Source organism: Elephas maximus, chromosome 17, assembly GCF_024166365.1.
Source record: "Elephas maximus indicus isolate mEleMax1 chromosome 17, mEleMax1 primary haplotype, whole genome shotgun sequence".
In the NCBI taxonomy this organism is placed as follows: Eukaryota; Metazoa; Chordata; class Mammalia; order Proboscidea; family Elephantidae; genus Elephas; species Elephas maximus.
This window is the reverse complement of record NC_064835.1, coordinates 59,664,508-59,686,975: the sequence shown is the minus strand read 5'-3', so window position 1 is coordinate 59,686,975 and position 22,468 is coordinate 59,664,508.

Sequence of the window (22,468 nt, the reverse complement as noted above, 5' to 3'; positions counted from 1 at the left end):
AAGACTCCCACAATGTAAAATTCATATATTCATTGATCTCACTGTTGCACATCTGCAATTCTAAACTACTGAAAGACTCACACATGAAAAGATGTAGGCACAGATATGTTTTTTGCACCATCATTTTTAATACTGAATAAACAAACAAACAAAAAACCATTGCTGTTGAGTTGATTCCGACTCATAGTGACCCTACAGAGTAGAATTGTCCCATAGAGTTTCCAAGGAGCTCCTGGTGTATTTGAACTACTGACCTTTGGGTTAGCAGCCATAGCACCTAACCATTCTGCCACCAAGGTTCTCTGAATAACTAAAAACAACCTTAAAAGTAGCCTGGAAGTTTAGCAATGATATATTGATTAATTAAATGGAAGTTAATCTATGCTATGAACACTACACAACAACCAAAAACATCTCCAAGTTTTCTAAAATAAATTGCTAAGTAAAAAAACGTTACGGAATAGTCCAATGGATTCATCCCATTTATTTAAGCAACACATACGAATATGTAAATGAATAGCTATAGAGCTGACAGAATATAACAAAAGGTCATTAACATTAGATGATTCTGTGGAGAGGAGTTTAAAGAGGGGAAGATGAGGGGAGCTTTCCTTTTTGGGTTCATGTACTTCTTGTGAAATTAAATACGAAAATCCAAAGTTTCTGATTTTTTAATTAGACTTCTACTTTCAATATTTTCTATAGTACAAATCTTCTGTAATTCAGAGCAAATCAGGTTGGACAAGCTTTAAAGCTTAAAGGAAATTCCTTAGCAATAGAAATCGAAACCCAGTCACTGTAATCCCACGAAGAGCAAATCATTGAGAAGCCGCCCATTTTGGGCCTCTCATATAAAGAGGTGGGGTGTGGTTTTTTTTTTTTTTTTTTTATAAAGAGGGCCATTAACAATCAGATGATAAGCAGTCATCCTGAGAGTTCAATAGCATTTTACATAGTGGAAGTCAAAACCATTAAAGAAATTAACATACTCAAAAAAACCTTGTGAAATATTTAAAAAAAATAATTGTATGATATTAGAAGGAAGCTTGTGGTCCCAGTCATCTTACTGTCTTAGATCAACTGATAATTCTGATGGATTTTGCTTCATTTTTTGACATCACTGGATACATTTCAGAAAAGCAATGGGATTTTGATGGAAAGTAGAAAAATTGATTAAAAATAATTGATTAACTTTATCCAGTGGATGGTATCATCAGCAATCATATTTCTTTGGACTCATTCCTGTGAAATCTAAGAGCAAAGACACATTCTCTGCTTCACTCCCTACTTCTTAAGAAACACATTTTTTCCAGGACCATGAATTTACTTTTCTATCAGAGTCTGTTGAAGATTGCTGTAAGCACTTTGCTCCCTACCTCACTATGAACAATAAAATCTGTTAGTACTCAATTGAGGGAGAGCTAGTGGCCCAGTGGTTAAGGGCTCTGCTGCTAAACGAAAGATCAGAAGTTCGAAGCCACTTGGCAGGAGAAAGATATGGCAGTCTGCTTCCATAAAGATTTCAGCCTTGGAAACCCTATTGGACTGTTCTAGCCTGCCATATAGGGTCGCTATGAGTCGAAGTCTGTTAGTACTCAATTGACATGATTGTGAAAACATATTACTAAACACTCTGGAAGTTACTGGGCAGATATAGCTTTCTCCATTCTGTACAGAACAGACCTGATGTGGTGAGTATAAAAAATGGATTAAGGATTTATGTGCCAGTGTATATACACACACACACGTACACACAAGCACTAGAGAAAAAAAGCTAAGTGAAGGCTGACAAAACAAAAGAAAATTAAATATTTGGACTGAAAAAATAGTATGGCACACAGCCATGTGTGAGTTTAGCTCTGTCATTTTCTGAGGGAAAATAAAACTCTTGCGAAAATTCTCATACTATTTAGTCTGTAGAGGACTCGCTTGGGTATTGGGACAGCTCATGTTTCTTGTGCAGTGGGCTGTTAACTTCAGTATGTATATTATGCATGTCTACTGGAGCTAAGCAAGCCAGCTTCTGTTTATAAATAATGTAAGTTAATGTAATGTATCAAAATGTTAAATTAGATGAAATTTTACTTGAATAATAATATCAGAGCACTGGAGCTTTTCAGTGTCACCCAGATAAACACCATCAAAGTCCAGAGCACACAGAACGCCCATGCCAGCATTAAGGATCATGTTTAAGCATCTCAGAGTTTTTGTAGAGTTATCTATAGGCTTTTCAATATAATGACCCAATGTCTTTATACCAATAATAAAAAAATTTTTGGAACTCTGTTTTCCTTTCTTATGTGATATCCCTCAATCAATATTAGACATAAATATTTAAAAGGAATTTGTTCAAAGTTTGACGCCTCATTAAAAACAGTTAATAATACATTTATGATCTTAATAAATTGCAGATAATTTGTCTTTATATGGACCAAATTGCATAAAACATTTAATCTCTTAATACAATGTCTAAATTTATCATGAAAGAAATGAAAACTAAATATCCTGTGTCCCTGCCTCTCTGATAGTAACTTCACCTCCAAAATTCTCGACAGAGTTGTTTACATTCTTATTTAATTTTTCTTCCAATTTTCTTCTCAACTTTTGTGATCTGACTTTTGTAGCATTAATCTTCTGAAATGGCTTCCACTTATCACCAATGACTTTCATGTGACTAAATCCAAGGGAAATGAATCTAAGGTGGACTCTCAGCAGCATTTCGTGCTGCTGGCCACTCTGCCCTTGGACCCTCCAACCTCTTGGGCTAGGCTTATCTTTTTCTCTGAGCTCCGGATCTGGATGTTTCACTAATACTTAATATCCCCACTGGATTCTCTGAAGCCTAAATTGAAGTCTACTTTTTCAAGACTAGCCTTTTTGTTTAAAAAGAAAAAAAGTAAAACCATTATTGTATAAACCAGTAACCAGAAATTATCATTGAAACTTACTTCTCTTTCAACCTAGATTCAATTCATCACCAAATATTGCCAATTTCTATACTAGACATCTCTGAAAACTTTCAATGTTTTCCTTCTATATGCCATCAATCTGTTCAAGGTACCATAATCCTCACTTGGACTTTGTCTTCCAATGGGTCTTCTCACACCTCTCTTGCTTGATACTCTTCTCCTCTTCTCATTTCAGCCAGAGTGATCTTTCCACATAGATATGGTCCCTGTCCTTCAGTATCTGTGCACATGTATGGCAAGAGATGAAACTGAGATTTGAAACCAAGAAGTCTGTCTCTAGGACTCAGGTTCGGCATCCCTGTGTCTTTGTTGTATTGAAGAGCTGATGATATGTTGGAGTAATCATATTCAATTTGAGCTCACCTTTTCCACACTTCCAACGCTCCCCAAACACACTTAGGAAGGGGAAGCAGACAGAACAGTATTGTAGAGAAACTATATTAAATTAATTATGTCCCCATCTTCTTCCTCACATTAAATCCAGGTAAAGTGAGATTTAGAAAAGCTTCCTCTGAAAATAAAATTTCTTTTGGGGATATTAAAATACATAAATGTATTTTAAGTTATTTGATTTAAACACAAAATTATGTGGGTAAATTATAGGTTTTGATATACCCAGGGCCATCAAGTTGATTCTGACTCATAGTGAAAAAAATAGCTCGATCTAAAATCTCTTAACAAAATGTCTTTAGAATGCTATTCTGGCTTGTGTAATGCTAAGAAAGAGGGTGCAATACAGCATTCCAAAACTCAAAATGCCATTAAACTTGAAGGGCAGACGTAAACTAATAATTATTTAGGGTGGTACATTATTAGAAGTGTGGTAAGGTTAGAATAAACATTTGATGGGTTTTGACAGTAATTGCTAGAGAACTCAGGAAATGCTCAATCCTGCCCAGCCAGTTATCTCTCCTGAACATGAATTCCCAAGAGAACTAGACACACTAGGAAAAAAGACGAATTCAAGTAATGCTTGATCAGTCACCTACCAACATGCCAGGTCTATAAGACAGGTTTGCAAAGGGAAAAGTCATTTTTCTTCTAAAAGGGATTTGGGCTCTGAGTTCCAATGTAGTCTTTTGCTGAGCTGAGCTAGACCACACAGAGAGAAAAGAGACATTTCCAAAGTTGCGGATGATTTTGAGACCTAAACCAGAAACAGGCCATGTCCTCTTTGCCAGTCCATTCCTCCCCCTTGGGTACTTTCCCTGTACACTATTTTTTTTATCACATTTTTTTAATTGAATGAAAACATAACCTATCGATAAAGTACATCAAGGAAAAGATGTTTTCCTCCAAGGTCCAGTACCCAAACCAGTTGCTATTGAGTTGATTTTGACTCATATCAACCCACGTGTGTTAGAGTAGAACTATGCTCTATATGGTTTTCAATAGCTCATCTTTTAGAACTATATTGCCAGGCTTTTCTTCTGAGGTGCCTCTGGGTGGACTCCCACCTCCAACCTTTCGGTTAGCGGTTGAGTGCATTAAACATTTGCACAACCCAGGGACTTGAAGGTATGGAATCAAATTGGTAATAACAACTTAAAAGATTAGAAACTTAGGGGGCAGGGAGTTTATGTTAACGGGGGAGGAACAATTCAGAAAAAGAGGTTGAGAATCGTACAGCTCCAAGAATGTATTCCGTGTCACTGAATTGTACATGTAGAAACTTGAATTGATGTATGTTCTGCTGTATATATTCTCAACAACAAAAAATAAAATAAATTATTAAAAAGGATTTAATAATAGCTAAAAAAAAAAAATTAATTGCTCATGGGACAGAAGAAAGTGAGAGAGAGAAATCCCTAAAACACTCACCATCACAAAGGCCTTTATTAAACTGTCGTTGTGTGCTGTCCGGTCAATTCTGACTCATAGCAACCCTATGGGCAGAGTAGAACTGTCCCGTAGGGTTTCCTAGGTTGTAATTTTTATGAGAGCAGATTGCCAGGTCTCTCTTTCTCTCCATAAATGTATATATATGTGTATACACACACACACCAGAGATTTGCCTTCTTCTTAAGTACCTATGAAACAAAAAGTTAACATTGTTTATATATTAAGCTACATACTTTCTGAACACAATTCAATAAAAGTAAACTAAAATAAAATATCAAAATAACACAACCACCTGGATGGGCAAAACCTCCATATTAAAGAGAGCTGTAATTGCAGAATATCTTAAGAAAAAAAAAAAAAAGCAACAATGAAAACAGATGTACCTATACACATGGGATATTAGTTAAGACAAAGATCTGAGGAAAATTTATAACATTAAATATTTACATTACTAAAGAGTGAAATCAACAAATTAAGCTCTCAACTCAAAAAGTGAAAGAATCAGCAAAGCAGAAGGAAGGAATCAATAAAAAGGAAAAGAAAACAATGACAAAGAAAACAGGAAAAATACCTGAATTTTGAAGAGATCTCAAGATTTTTTTGGAGGGAGGAGGAGGGAGAAACAACAACTCAAGCAAAAAAAAAAAAAAATAGAACAGTGTTTCTCAACATCAAATATTCATCAGAATCTACTGGAAGGCTTGTTGATACCGTTGATGGTTGGGCCCCATCCCCAGAGTTTCTGATTTGGCAGATCTGGGCTGGAGCTGGAGCCCTGGTGGCTCAGTGGTTAAGAGCTTGGCTGCTAACCAAAAGGTTGGCAGTTGGAACCTACCAGCTGCTCCTTAGAAATCCTATGGCCGCAGCTCTACCCTGTGCTATAGGGTCGCTATGAGTCAGAATCGGCTTCTCGGCAATGGGTCTGATTTTGATTTGGGGTGGAGCCAGGAGCCTCTGGGTGGTACAAATCGTTAAGGCTCTTGGCTGCTAACTGAAAGGCTGAAGGTTTGAGTCTACCCAGAGGTGCCTCAGATAAAAGGCCTGAAGATGTACATCTGAAAAATAAGTCATTGGAAACACTGTGGAGTACAGTTCTACTCTGACTCACATGGGGTTGTCAGGAGTCAGAATTGACTGGAAGGCAACTTGGGGGTGGGGTCTAAGGAACGCATTTCTAATGATTTTCCAGACGAAACTGGTAATGCCAAGCCTAGGTGCACACTTAGAGAAGTGATGAGGTAGAGAAGTCACTCCAAAAAAAAAAAAAAAAAAAACCCAGTGCTAGCGTAAATGAAGGAAAAAAGAAAAGGAGAAAAAATACAAAGACGTAAACAAAATTTGATTAGGCAAATAACCACAGAAACAGTGAAAATGGAGACATTAATTCAGTGGTTCTCAATTCTAACTGCCCTTTAGAATCACAGTAGTAGGGCCTTTCAAAAAATCCTGATGTGTGTTTAATTTTATGGCCTCCCAGTTATCTAGTTTATCATTGTTAGGTATGGTTTGTATTGTATTTATGCCGTGTAATAGGGCCTCTAGTGTTGTTCCTATTTTTTCTTCCATGATCTTTATCGTTTCAGGTTTTATATTTGGGGCTTTGATCCATTCGCAGTGTGTTTTTGTGCATGGTGTGAGGTACGGGTCCTGATTCATTTTTTTAACAGATGAACATCCAGTTTTGTTAGCACCATTTGTTAAAAAGACTGTTTTTTCAAATTTTTTTTTTTTTAATGGGCTTTGGTCTTTTGTCAAAGATCAGCTTAACAGAGGTGGATGGATTTACGTCTGGGTTCTCAATTCTGTTCTACTGGTCTATGTGTCTGTCGTTGAACAAGTACCAGGCTGTTTTGACTACTGTGGCTATAGAGTAGGTTCTGAGATCAGGTAATGTGAAGCCTCCTACTTTGCTCTTTTTCTTCAATAATGGTTTTCTTATCCAGGGTCTCTTTCCTTTCCATATAAAGTTGATGTTTAGTTTTTCAATATCATTAAAGAATGCTGTTGGTATTTGGATCAGGATTGCATTATATCTGTAGATGGATTAGGTAAGATTGACATTTTCACAATATTGAGTCTTCCTATCAATGAGCATGATAGTCTGTTTTGGTTTCCTGCCATAGCGTTTTGTAGTTTTCTTTGTATAGGTCTTTTACATCCCTGGTTAGATTTATTCCTAAGTATTTTATCTTTTTTAGGGGCTATTATAATGATACGTTTTCCTGATTTCCTTTCAAAGTTCTCCTAATTGGCATATAGAAATCTAACTGATCTTTTTATGTTGATCTTGTATTCTGTTACTATGCTGAAACTTTTTATTAGCTCCAGTAGTTTTCTTGTGGAATCTTTGGGGTTCTTTATTTGTAGGATCATATCATCTGTGAATAGGAATAGTTTTACTTCTTCCTTTCCAATTTGGATGGCCTTTATTTCGTTTTCTCGCCTCATTGCTCTAGCTAGGACTTCCAGCTCAATGTTAAATAGGAGTGGTGATAAAGGGCATCCTTGTCTTGTTTCTGTTCCCAGGGCGAATGCTTTCAGCCTCTCTGTTGAGAATGATGTTGGTTTTGTATTAAAAAAAAAACAAAACAGGTCTTCCTGTAGAGTCAATGCCGACTCACAGCCACCCTAAAGAACAGGGTAGAACTGCCCCATAGGTTATCCAAGCAGTGCCTGGTGGATTCAAACCGCTGACCTTTTGGTTAGCAGCTGTAGCTCTTAACCACTATGCCACCAGGGTTTCCTGGTTTTGCATAAACAACATGCCCTTTATTATGTTAAGGAATTTCCCTTCTATTCCTATTTTATTGAAAGTTTTTTTTACCGAGAATGGGTGTTGGACTTTATCAAATGCCTTTTCTGCATCCATTGAGGTGAACACATGATCCTTTTCTTTTGTTCTGTTGAAGTGTTCCTCATCTCATTTCTTATTTGGGTAATTTCCTCTCTTGTTTTCTTTTGTCAGTTTGGTCAGTGCTTTGTCGACTTTGTTGATCTTTTCAAAGAAACAGCTTTTGGTTTTGTTGACTCTTTCTATTGTTTTTGTGTTCTCTATTGTTTTTTTTATTGTATGTATTTCTGCTCTAATCTCTATTATGTCCCCATTCTGGTGCTCATGGACTTCTTTTGCTGTTCTCTTTCTATTTATTCTAATTGTAGGGCTAATGTTTTGATTTTGCCCCTCTCCCCTTTTTAATGGTGGTTATTGCTATTAATTGACCTCTGAGTGCTGCCTTTTTTGTGTCCCAAAGGCTTTGGTATGAGGTGTTTTCATTCTCATTTGATTATAGGAATTTTTTTATTCCCTCTTTGATTTCTACTATTACCACATTATTTTTTAAGCAAGAGTGTTACTCAGTTTTCATGTATTTTTTTTTTTTCCCTTTTTTCCTGTTACTGATTTCTACTTTTATGGCATTGTGATCAGAGAGAATAATTTGCATTATTTTGATATTTTGGATTTTATTGAGGTTTGCTCTGTGGCCTAAAATATGATCCAATCTGGATAATGTTCCCTGTTCGTTGGAAAAGAATGTATAGTTTGCTGCTGTTGGGTAGAGTGTTCTATATATGTCAGTGCTGCCAAGTTGGTTGATTGGGGCCTTTAGATCTCCTGTATCTTCGCTGAGTTTCTTTCTAGATGTTCTGTCCTCTACTGAGAGTCATGCGCTGAAGTCTCCAACTGTTACTGTGGAACTGTCTATTTCTCTTTTCAGTGCTGTTAGAGTTTGTTTTATGTATTTTGGAGCCCTGGCCCTGGGTGTGTAGATATTTATTAAGGTTATATCTTATTGAGGGATTTTCCCTTTAATCATTTTATTATGTCCTTCCTTTTTTTTTTTTTTTTTAATGGTTGATTTTGCTTTAAAGTCTATTTTGTATAAGATTAGCATTGCCACTCCTGATCTTTTTTGGTTAGTTTGCTTGGTATATTTTTTCCATCCTTTGATTTTTAATTTATTTATGTTTTTGTATCTCGGGAGAATCTCTTATAGACAGCATATCGATTTTTTTTTTTTTTTTAATCCATTTTGCTAGTTTCTGTCTCTTTATGGGTACTTTTAAGCAATTTCATTCAGTGTGACTATCAATAGGCATGAGTTTATTGCTGTCATATTTTTGTGTTTATTTTTGTACTGCTGATGTTTTCTTTGTTCCTCTTATTTTCCTTTGCAGAGTTCTTTTTGTTTGTGGATTTTCTTTTCATTTCTTTCGTTACAGATTTTGTGTTTACTGGGTCTTTATGTCTTTATTCTTTTTGTATTCTGATAAGTTTGTTAACATTCTTTGTGGTTACCTTGAAATTCATACTTATCTTCCTAAGTCTGAACGAGTTTTTTTATTACTTGATATCATCTGACTTCCTCTCCATCTGAAAGTTCTAAACCTGCACTGTTTATTTCCCCTTTTATTGTTTTGATGTTGTCGTCATTTACAGAGTGACATCTCTGGTTCCTTGTTTTAAGTTTTTTAGCTTTGTTTTATTATTGAGAATTCTTTACCTAGCTGGTATCTGACTGATGTGTTCTAGACCTCGGTTGTTGTCTCATGTTGTTGATTCTCTAACTGAAGACTCCCTATAATATTTCTTGTATGTTTGGTTTGGTTTTTAAAAATTGTCTTAATTTCTGTTTATCTGGAAATGTTCTAATTTTGCCATCGTATTTGAGAGGCAGTTTAGCAGTATATGTTATTGTCAGCTGGCAGTTTTTTTTTTCTTCCAAGTTTTCTATGTGTCATCCCATTACCTTCTTGCCTGCATAGTTTCTGCTGAGTAATTAGAGAGCTTAGTCTTATTGTTTTCCCTTTGTAAGTGACTTTTTATTTTTCTTAAGCTGCTCTCAGGGTTCTTTCTTTATCTTTGGTTTTGGCAAGAGTGATTATGATATGTCTTAGTGACTTTATCTTGGGGTCTATCCTATATGGTGTTTGTTGAGCTTCTTGGATTGTCAGCCTTTGCCTTTCTTGATATTTGGGAAGTTTTCTGCTGACAAACTTCAACAATCTTCTGTGTTTTCTGTTTTCTCTGTCTGTTCTGGGACTCCAATCATATGCAAAGTTTTGCTCTTGATTGTGTCAGACATAATTCTTAGGTTTTCTTCATTCTTTGCTCTGATTTTCCTCAAACAAAGTAGCATCCATGGATTTGTTTTCAATCTTGCTGATTCTGCCTTTCATTTTTCAAATTTGCTCCTAAAACCTTCTATTGACTTGTCCATTTCTGAAATTTTATTGTTTATCTTTTGGATTTCTAGTTGCTGCTTTTGTATGATTTCTAATTGTTTATTTTGATGTTTTGTTCCGGTATTGTCTTCCTGAATTCTTCTATTGCATTGTGTTTTTCATGATTTTATCTTGGTTTTGCCAGCATTGTCCTAGATCTCTTTCCCAATCTTTTGGGAAGCCCTAAATGTTTGTCTTTTGAATTTCATATCAGTTAGTTCCACTTTCTTTTCTTCTACCAGAAGGTCATCTGATTGTTTATTTTGTTCTTTTGCTGGAGCCATGTTGTTCTGCTTTTTTATGTTTTGATGTTATCTGCTGTCTCTGAGACATTAAGGTATTATTTTCTTTATTTGTTAATTGTATGTTCATTTGTTTTGTCCTACTTTTTTGTTTTCTTTTGATAGGATGGGTAGACCAGGTGTGCTTTGATGTTTGCTAGTCTCTGGACACAATAGCTCTCACCAACTTTTCCCAGTGGGCAGGGTAGCAGCAGGCAAGGTGAGCTCACTGCACTGTACATTGATTTGGAGAGATAGCACACAGTGGCTGTTGTCTGCTTCCTGATGCTGGTCTAGTGGTGCAGGAGCATTCACACCCATTGCCAGATTCATACCCCTTGCCAAATGGGAAGTGATATGGGCTTACTTCCCACTGTCCAGCAGCTAGTTGAGTGGTGGGAGGGGAAGGCCAGTGCTGGCTCAGTGCAGCAGCGTGTCTAAGCACTGGGGGTGCTCTAGCTGCAGTGACACTGAGGGTACCCTTGGGAAGGGGAAAGGTGGTATACAGAGCTGGGTGGGAGGGAGAAAGAAAAGAAAAGAAAAGAGAGAGAAGAAAAAAAAAAAGGCAGCATGGTAGGAGCTACTGGGTAGATGTGGAGCAGATCCAGAGGCTAGCAGGAAGTGGGGTAGGTGGTGTACAAGGCTATGTGGGAAAAAGAAAGAAAAATAAGAAAAAAAAAAAAGGTGTTGTGGCAGGATCTTGTAGGTGGGGGTGAGGTGGCATGTGGGGCTAGGTGAAAGGAAGAAAGGAAAAAAAAAAAAAAGAGTCAGGAAAAGGGGTAGAGTGGGCCTAGGCGAGGTTCATATCGTGGTCTCTGGTGGTGGGGATGTTGTGATGGGAGGGCTTCTTGTTTCTACTCACCAGAATAGTGAGGGTTGGGTAAGTGTGTTTCTCTAGTTACTGGGCACTCTGTCTCCTGTTAGGAGCTCCATGAAATTGCCTTCCTATACTCCTGTCTGGGGTCATTTCTGGGTGTGTTTCAAGATGGCCATGCTGCACTGTTAGCTGGCAGGAAACCTCCATTCCGTATTCCTTCTCATTCTGTTTTCTGTTAGTTTCTTCTTCCATTTGGTGTTTGATCCAGTTCTTTATCCCTTCATTTGATGCTCAGGTTTCTCAGGATTGACCTTCGTATCTGTTTTATTTATTTTTTTGTGTCTTTGCTGCAGAGGGACGTCATGGTTGATGTGTCTATCTAGGGCACTATGTTGGCTCTGCCCCCTGGGAATGCCTTTTTTGATTGGGAGCTTTGGAGAAAGAAGTACACATGCTGCTCTCAGCAACCCCCACCCCGAGATTATTCTCTGTTTTCCTTTAACCTGCTTACAGAGAGGGTGTTTTCTGGGCAGTCTTCATTCTAATAGTACATGTTCTACCTCTTTCAGCTATGCCTAGGGCAGAAAAATTAATTTTTTAAATAACAGTTTTACTGAGGTGTAATCCACACACCATAAAATCCATCCTTTTTAAAATGTACATTTTAGCAGTTTTTAGTATAGTCACATGTTGGACAACAGACACCTCTATCTAATTTTAGAATATTTTCATCAAACCAAAAAGAAATTCATGCCCTTTAGCTATCACCCACCAATTCCCCCATTGCTCCCAGCCCTAGGCAAACACTAATCTACTTTCTGTCTTCACAGATTGCCTATTCTGAACACCGACATTAATTTTAAATCTAGTGAATTATTTAGAAAGCTCATTGTGTCATCAAACTATGCCTAGATACCCAAGAAAAATCTTATAGCTCAATACTCATCTGGGAGCCTACTGGTAGTATATGTCAATTGAGTCCCAAATCAGGAAGTAATATTCATGTTTCCCTAAAACCCTACCATTGGATGAAATAAATTATTTCTTAGAAAAAAACATGTTGCCCAAAATGACTCCAGAAGTGATGAAATTATTAACAGATCCATAAAATTTGAGAAGATCTATTCTGATGCTAAACAGAAGCCATAAAGAACAAGATTGATTAGACTTTTGTACAAATAAAAATTCTGTATTTCAAAAAAAATGTTCAGAAACCAAATTATGTTAAACACATAATGGGTGAGCCTAGTAAAGAATTAATTTATAAAATTTAAAAAATCAGTAGGAAAAAGATACTACAATAGGCAAAAAAGGGCAAAGGACATAAGAATTTAATTCAAAATAAAGAAATTAAAATATAAACAGCATAGAAAAATGTTTAAAATCATTGGAAGTAAGAAGATAGCAAATTTAAATAATGAGTTATTTTCATATATTAGGAAAGATTCTAAAATATTAATACATTCAGTGTTGGTGAAGAAGGGGAAACATGGAAATAAGTCTTTGAGAGGGAAGGTTATTATAACTCCAGAAGGCAACTTGGAAACATGTAGCACAATTAAAAAACATAACCTCAACAATTCCATATTTTGAATTTTAGGAAACAGCCAAATAAATAAACAAAAATATATTTGTAAATAATGTTAACTGTAGCAATATTTACAATAAAGAAATTTGAAAATTTGTATAAAAGATTAGTAATTGTTAAAATGGATTTTGAAACATTCATGTGTTGATTTTATATATTTATTTTTATTGACAAGAAATGAATCAATGATATATTGAGAAAATCATGTTATGAAATTGCCTGTATAATTATCCCATTCTGTTGGGTCAAAAACAGCAACAATAACAAAGAGAAAAAGTCCTCTTTCTACGGATTAAAAAAATAAATAAAAGACTGATGAAATACATTATATATATATTTTTAAAAAACATGATTAAGGATGACTTTTAATTACCTCTTCATTTTTCTGAGTTTTCAAATTTTCATGCAAGCTTGCCTCTTTTATAATCAGAAGAATTCCAGTCTATATAAAGGAGAAAAATAAATCGAAACCTTGAAATCATCTGTGTGCCTGAGGCTAACCTGAAAATTACACAGAAGTCATGTAATTTGTTGTACTATATGGTTATCAGCTTGTGTGGACAAAGCATTGGAAAGGAGGATAAATACATAACTTGAGAAGTAGGGTCAAGTGCCTTTACCCGAATCCTTTTCGTGTTCTGACTCCTATCATTTATGGTTACCAGAAACACACCCTATCATTGATGTAGTGACTGAATTATTTGGGGGAAAGGAACATACCTCTGACCATGGTCTGTAATCATCATTGTGCTCCAGGGCTTTGGGCACCAGAATTGGTAATGAGCATCAGAGTCATTGCAGGCAGTTCCCAATCCTGTGCTCAGAGATTCTGATTCTGGAGCCTAGAGATGTGTTTTTTAACAGGCAATGCTGAAAATGTCACCGGCCACACACTGTTGGGGGCCCAGTTTCCTAGGGGCATAGATGGTTCTTCATGCTCTCTCAGGAATTCTGAATTAAATAAGGAAATAAGAGAGGGAAGGAGGGAAAATAAGAAGTAGGAAGGGAGAGAGACTATATGAACTACTGGCTGGAGAAATTAAGAGATTTTTGCTCTAATTTGGTTTTCAAGTAATTCTGGTACCAAGAAAGAAGAAGAGAAATGTGCACATCAAATACTCCATGTGAGAGTGGTCATGAGAAGGAAGAACTTTTTTTACAGTAGACAAGAAGAAAATCAGCTGCCAAGGAAAAGCATTAATAAGATGTTATCATCAATTCACTTCTAAGAAATCATGCATGACTTTTTGTTATTTTTATTATTTATGTTGAAAAAAATTCTCCTATTTTTACAGAACTTTGTCCTTTTATATCTCAATTGCATTAACGATTTTATGATAGTTCTGTCAGGGTTTTGAAAGTCATAAAATATTTTCTGTGGTATAATTTGAGCATAAATGTACAATGCAAAAGACCCCAGGTTCGATTCCAGGCCAACGCACCTCATTTGAAGTCTCTATTCATCCGTCAGTGGAACCTTGTGTGTGGTTATGATTCTGAACAGGTAGGTTTCAGTGGTGCTTCCAGACTAAGAGAGACTCAGAAGAAAGGCCTGGTGATCGGCTTCTAAAAAAATCAGCCAATGAAAACCCTATGGATTACAACATTCTGGCCCCATTGTGCTTGGGGTGGCCATGAGTTAGGGGCTGATGCAATGGCAGCTAAAAACAACAACGATTTGGGCAATGTGCCTAGCCACATGTTTTCTATTCTTCTGTCTCCTTTTTTTTTCAACCAGTACTAAAATTTTTTGAACAGATCAAGTGACTCTTCCGCAGGTAAGCAGCCAGGCCAATTACATCATTATAATCATGTTCAGGGCACCATTTTCAGAGAATATCTGAAGACCTATATCAGGGGTTGCAAAGTCCAGTACATAATGCAACCAGAGAGATAGCAGAGAAATGACAGGAGCCTGGTGGAGATCGTGGTAAACTGTCCTTTTGAAAGGTGACAGCTGCCAATCAAACCCTGCCCATTGTTGCCATGCCCATATGTCTGGGTTTTTCAATAGTTTAACACAGCCAGAAATGTCAATAGCTATGTGAATGCTCAAACGTTTATATTTTAGGAAATATTTAAATATTAGATAAAACACAGTGTGGGTAAAACAAACACATCCAGTGTGGTCCTGGGACAGCCACCTCTGGCTTAGATCAGAAGAAATAAAAAGACATTACCTTCATTGTCCAATTCATTCCCTCTAGAGTTTATGGAGAGAACCACTAATCATTGCAAACAAGCTCTAATTTGGCAGCTTCCTGGGCAAGTTATTAAGAGATTTATAGGTTAGAGGATCTTAACATGTTTTCCTTGGAGGGATGGGAGCGAGGAAGATAAATGAATGAGAAACAGAGACGTGGATATGTGATCTATATTTGGAAAATGTTGCTTGACTTCTCGGATCCTTTCTTTTCTCTGTGCCAATACCTACCCCTGACCCCAAATCCCTGCAATGGTGCCTGGCTGTCTACAATATATTTTCCCCCATCATTTGGTGAAGGTAGCTTGGGAGTGTTAGAAAAGCTGCCCCCTGCTAAGATGCTATATCACATCCCTTGAACTGATGAATAAAACGAGAATTCATTATCTTCAAGACATTGAAATGCAGGCTGGATTACTCAGCTGTGCACAGCTTTAAGGGCAAGTTTGCAGCATCACCTCCCTTTTGAATAGAAGACGCTTTTAGAGAATGATCAAGTAAAATGCCTGGTTTCATGCGTGTAAATCAGTCAAAAGTAAGCAAACCACAATATCTACAGAACTTCATAGATTTGTCAAAAGTGAGAGGAAAGGCATGGAGGAAATATGACTTATACTTAGCTCCTCTTTCAATACATTCTAGTCTTAAACCAGTTCTGAACATGTGGGCAGATGGCAACGGGTAATTAAAATGCTAGCCAAATTATGGAAGGTGAAAGGAACCTATATGTCTCTGTAATGACATACATGAAAAAAAATCTGCACACAGTTTGCAATGAAATGAAGCAAAGATGAGGACTAAAATCGAGTCTGTATCTGGGTAAAATTATATTCCACCAAGAGATGATCTCTTTCCCTTTGAGTTATACTTGAGAAAAGCACTGATTTATACCTGAGGACTCAAAGGAGTGAAGCGAAATTTTTCAAAGTAAAGTAGATACATATCTCTCTGGTTATTATACCAGCAGCTTGGCAACATAACTGTTGATTGTTTGTTGTTTTTATTACTGGGGATAAAAGGTGACATCCATCAAAATTGAAGGAAAAAAATCACAGTAACTTTTAGTGCAAATTCATTAATGTCGACTTGGGAAATTACACTATTAACTGCCATAAACAAGTGGGGAAATAAGATGCAATCTTTTGGTTTCTACTTAAGATTTCTTTTCTTTGCTATATTATTTTATTTAGAAGTTACTGTCAGGGCAATGTATTTTAATGATAAAATATTGAAAACCAGAGAACCAAAAGAAAATTAAAATCATTTATAATCTCGCCATCCCAGATAACCATGGTTAGCTATTTGAATTATTTTAAAATTCTAAATGGGATTGAAATATGATATACTGCTTTATAACTCAGGTATTTTTCTAGCTTCTTAATTTTTTTTTTTTTATATAGTCACTTAAAATCATCACATAGTATTCATTTTAAAGTTAACTTGCTATTGTATTTTAGGTGGTTTTCAATTTCTGACATACTAAAATTACTTTAGAATTTAAATATACATTTTAACCCCATAGCAAAATGCCAGAAATTATATGAAAGTATTTCTTTAGGGTAGTATATAAGAAAGTATATAAGAAATGATATTGGGATTGCTGGGTTAAAGGACTTGTATTCTATTGTGGTTTTTGTCATTAATGCCAAATTGTCCTCTATAATGCCTGTGTTAATTTAAACCTCCACTCCCAGTGTTGGCAAGTACCTAGTCTTCAGTTTCTTCACTAACTTCAACAATTATCGTTTTCCTTAATTTTCATAATTTGAAATGAGATGTATTTCTTTTAATTTAATATGGATTTCTTTGATTAATAGTGAGGCTGAACATTTTTCTTCCATTTATTTCCCTTTTATTAGTCATTTCTTACCTGTTCCTGACTTTTGCCGATTTTTGAATGAAATTTTAATTTATTTTATGTACTGAGTTTTAAATTTTTTAAACCTCATATGAGTTACAATTCTTTCCCCCATTTATCTATATTTTAACATTGCTTATAAAAAAAACCCCAAAATACAAAGTAAATAAACTTGTTGCCATTGAGTCAATTTCGACTCATTGTGACCCTATAGGATAGAGTAGAACTGCCCCATAGGGTTTCCAAGGACCAACTGGTGGATTTGAACTGCTGACCTTTTGGTTACCAGCTGTAGCTCTTAACCACTTCACCACCAGGGTGCCAATACATATTTATATTGTTTATACAATTCCATGCAGAAAATGTATTGCTCATATCATTTGTCATTTCTGCTTTAGTGTCAACAAAATGGCTTCCTCTATTCCAGTGGAAAATATTTACCTATATTTTTAAGTTGACCATAATTTAAGTTTTCATTTAAATATTTAATTTGCCTGAAACTCTTTTCATGTAAAGAGGATGATAGGCATCTAACTTTGCTTTTCCCAAGCACAATTTAACAAGGAATCAATTAATTTTTTGTAGATTTAATAAGCCATCTTTAAAAAAACACAAAAAATTTGTGTGTTAAATAATGACATTTGCTTGGGCCTGTTCCTGAAATTTTTATAATTAGTGGGAACGTGTCGATTTATTATGACATATGTAGTGCTGCATTTTAATATTATGATATGTTTTACTAGCTGGCAGGATAGGTTCCCTTTCTTTAATCAGCTTTTTAAAAAACTTCTTGGCTTCTCTCATTCTTTTTACATATGAAATCTTAAATTGTTTTTCAATACCCAAGAAATATTCTTATGATTTTGATTGGAGTTACATTATACTTATGCACTAAAGAAAAAAAAAATGTTGTCCTTGTGTCGATTCGAACTCATAGCAATCCTAGAGGACAGAGTAAAACTGCCCCATAGGGTTTCCAAGGAGTGCCTGGTGGATTCAAACTGCTGACCTTTTGGTTAGCAGCCATAGCTCCTAACCAATATTGACATATTTTATTATTGAGTCTACTTTCCAAGGTCAAGTAAGCTTTTTAATTTACCTGTTTTTTTTTAATTTTATGTAAAGAAGATGAGAGTGAAGATTCATAGTTTTCATCATAGAAGTCTTGTTTGATTTATGTTCATGCTTCATTATTTTATATTGTGTGGCTATTATAAATGGAATATTTCCCCTCATTCTTTGCTATTTCAATATATTTGGTTTGTGGAAAAACAAATGACTTTTGTCTATATATTGATTGCATAACTGGATGTTTTATTGAAATCTTCTATAAGCTTTATAAGTTAATTTTATTGCATCTCCTAGTAGACGATCATGTGTTCTGTAAATTATTTGAAATCATACTTTTTTTTCCAGTATTTAAAAAAAAAAAAAAATCAATTGATGTTGAGTCAATTCTGACTCACGGTGACTACATGTGTTGTTATAGAGTAGAACTGCTCTACAGGGTTTTCTTGGCTGTAATCTTTATGGAAGCAGTTTACCAGGCTTTTCTAAAGTACCACTAGTTGGGTTTGAACTGCCAACCTTTAGCTTACCAGTGGGGTGTAAAGTAATTGTGCCACCTAGGCTATAGGGTCACTATGAGTCAGAATTGACCCGAAGGCAATGGTTTTTTTTTTTGGTTTAGGCTCTACATCCAAAGTTTACAGATCTCATTATATTTCTTTTTCTGGGCTTATGGACTGGGTGGAAACTATGGAAAAAATCTACCCAATTTATATTGTTTTCTGATATTATTTTATAATTGTTATTGAGAATATTAGATAAAATAATCCTGTTATCTCATTCAGGGACTCTTAAAAGGAGAAGGAGTTGTCTTATTTTTTAGACTGGGTCTCTACTTTTGAAACTTACAAGTATTTCATATGTACAGTATGTTTTACATTTTTCTTTTACTTATAAATAAAAGTAAGTCTATATTAGCATATTTTTAGTAGTAGATAGGGCTTCAGTCAGATCATGTGGTGCCCTTGTTTAAATCATTCACACCAAGAAAGTGAGAAGTTGCAAAGTTTGATTATAGACGCTTAAATTCAGTAGTGTTTAGCAGCTGAAAGAGCTGAAGGGGAAGGCCACCTCACAGGGAAACATTTTTTAGCCTACCAAAATGTTTTTCTTCATTTTTTGTTGTCAGTGCCAAGTCAGCCATGACAGTGACCCTTCACGGTTGGAATGTTCTGTGGAGCTGTTTTGAGAAGGTCACTTAACCCATTACTCACATCAAATACAGTCACCAGTGCTGCCCAAGGACCCAAGGACCCTTGTTCCATAGTGTCTCACATAGCCTGAGTACTTACCACAGAAGTTAGCAGGATCATGGTCTGCTGTCCAACTCACAGCCTATTGTTGCTAGGTGCCCTTGAGCTGATTCTGACTCATAGTGACCCTATATGACCGAATAGAACTGCCCCATAAAGTTTCCTAGGCTGAAGTCTTTATGGAAGCAGATCGCCAGATCTTTTCTCCAGTGGAGTGGCTGGTGGGTTTGGACTGCAGAACTTTTAGTTAGCAGCCGTTTGCTTAAACCATTGCCCACCAGAGCTCCTACCCACAGTCTACCTGGTGCAGATTCTCTATTTCAGTTTTTTGTTTCTCTGAGTCATGGAGTGTGATGTTGAGAGCTCTTCTGGGGTTTTATATTAATCTTAAGGCAAAGATTTACATCCATGCCAATGCAAGCTAATCAGACTTTTGAATCACCGGTAGTGATAAAGTTTGCTCCTATTTTTTTTTTTTCCTGACTTCTTTGGTAATCTAAACAAGAGCTTGTGAAGAAGTTCTTTTATTTTAAATTTATAGTCATTTTTTTTTTACCATCATAAATATAATAGCTTTCCATTCAGGGTGTTTTCCAAATATTCAAAAACTATAAAATAAAAACTACGTGCAGTCTCATTAACCACTGTGAACATTTTCATAAAAATCCTACCCCATATCTAGCAGGATATTTAGTTGAGGCGTGTGTGTGTGTGTGTGTATTCTTTTTTGGCAGGGGGGTGGTAGTCTATTGTATCAGCATACTTGCATTCAACTGCTATTAACAGAGACGTAGTAATAGTCTCTTACATTAAGAGAAGTTTTCTCTCTCATTAAGAATTCCAGAAATGGATAATTCATGCCTTGAATGACAGCTCCACAGACTCTCAGGGACCCAGGCATCCCCTGTCTTTTTGTTCACTCTCTGGTCTCTGTTCTTTAGATCTCAAGAGAGCTGCTGCAACTGCTGCCATGATGTCTGCTTTCCAGGCCCAAATTAGAGGATAAGCAAGGATTGAAACGAACTTCATTTGATGAGTTTTCTTTAAAAAAACCTCTCCTGGAAGCTTACCAACCAATGTTTACTTATATTTCCTTGGTAAGCCCTTTTAGTTTTTAGCTAGTCTTTTTTCCATCCCAATAAAATCAAGATTCTATTACAGGAGAATAAAGGATCCTGGATACTGAGAATTAGCCGTCTTTATGTCTTTTTCCATTTACCCTTAACTATTTTTATACAATCTCATTTTTTGGGGGGGTATATTATGCCATTATATGAACGCTGTCATTTTACTAAGGCCCTTATTTTGGGCATTAGTTTGTTTCAAATTCTTCACTTCTCTGAAAAGGGCTATGATGAACATCCTCATAGTTGTATTTCTGTATATCTTGGATTATAGCCTTAGAATAAATTTCTAGGAGTGGAATTGCTAGGTGAAAGGATATGCATCATTTAAGACTTTTTGATGGGTATTGCCAAAAATCAGGCTTCCCATCTTTGTGTGTTTATCATTTCCTGACTTGTAATTTTGGACAAAACACCATGATTTAAGATGGTGTTTCTCAAATTTTCTCTACTGCATCTATTTCCTCTGGCCATTAAAGAAATGCTTGTCAAAGTTAATGGGAAGACCGGCATAGTTTGTGATGATATCCCATTGAGGTAGTGTCTAGTTTTGATTAAACATGATGAGTAAATTATTAAATCCTACAAGGAAAAGACATCTGCACTGCTGTGTACATTAGCTTGGGACGTAAGCAAGGCTGCAGATAAGCTGGGAAATTGTTAGTGCTCCATGGAATGCACTCAGTCACCACTGGAGGAGAGGAGGAGGTTGTTTCTCACAACTACTAAAATAAATTTCTTATAATTTTTAGGAGTTAATTCTGTGACACACAGGGACTTATGTTAAAAGCATAAACATAAATATTTAGCTCTTACACACACACCCAGAGATACACACACAGACATGCACAGGGAGCCATTTGGCTTGTAGGTGCAGTTCAATACCCATAAAACATTCTCAGAGGGGCATTTTGAAAATGTGGCCTGTAAGAGTTTATAGAAAATTTCATCACACCAAGATGTAACTCTGATATGAAATTCTATTAAGATGGAATCGAAAGAGAAGAATTACTCCTTTCCTTCTCTTGGAAATTAGTTTTGCCTAGGCATCCGGGGCAAGAGGGAAAATTGTTCCTCTTGGTGGAAGAAGGTTTTTTGGTATGCCACTAGCAGCAAACATAGGTGAAAGCAAAAGATAAGGATCAGGAATCTTCCAGAAAGATACAGATCTCTATGTCAATGAAATTGAGATGGCAACTGTTTAATTTTGGAACAAATTGGGAAAGCAAAGCAAAAGAAAGCAATAATAGGGCAAATAATGAGTAAAATTATATGCACTGTATTATATCCTCAACAGGAGATAAACAGATAAATACATCAGCGAGACAGAGCCAAATTCCCTGGGAACGTTGCTAAATCCTCTCTCACTCATCTTTATCACCCCCGTTTCTTTCCCTCTATCCTGTTATTAAAATTATTTGGCTTGAAAAACCGTGAATGTATTTATTGGATCTGATGAGTCTAATCTTACAAACAGTCTTTCTATACACAAGTGGTGCTTTGTAATCTTATGAACATGCTTAAATTTCGGTATTACAGTACTGCCTTTGTTTTCTTCTTTAGAGATTTTTCAAGAAATCACTAATAAATGTCAAATTAAGAAAATTAAACATCTTCCTTATGTGAACCAAAAGGTCACCTCAATCGAAAAAGGAAAAATAGACTCTAATCAGTTTGAGGAAAAAATGTTTTATTGTATGATTCAATGTACCTGCTTTATTTGCAGCTTTGTTTACTTTGCCTCCCTCTTCCCTGCCTCTTCTGTCTGAGATCAAGTGCCACGCTATTGACTCAGCTCTAAGGATGTCAGCAGCATATGGCAGTGTTTTAAAGGAACATTTCCCGACATACACCAGAGTGGGCCGAGGTGGACTCTAATAAAATGTTGCACAGTATATGATTTTGTCTCTCTGGGAGACAGAATGAAATCAAATGTTGGATAACCACTTTTTTTTTCTTTTAGCTTTATTAGGAAATATTTGCCACTTAAACAAAGGTATAGTGAATAATACAATTAATACCTGTGTACACACTGCACAGTATGATAAGAAAAAACATTAACAATTTAGTGGGAGCCCCTATGAGGTATCCCTATATAGTGGAATAGTAAACATCATTTAAGTAAATGAGTTAGAGGATATATATCTACAAGAAGGAATCTTAAAAACAAAATGTTGAATTCAAAAAATATCAACTTGCAGAAGAATACGGTCTGATATCATATATGTATAGCCTCCTACTA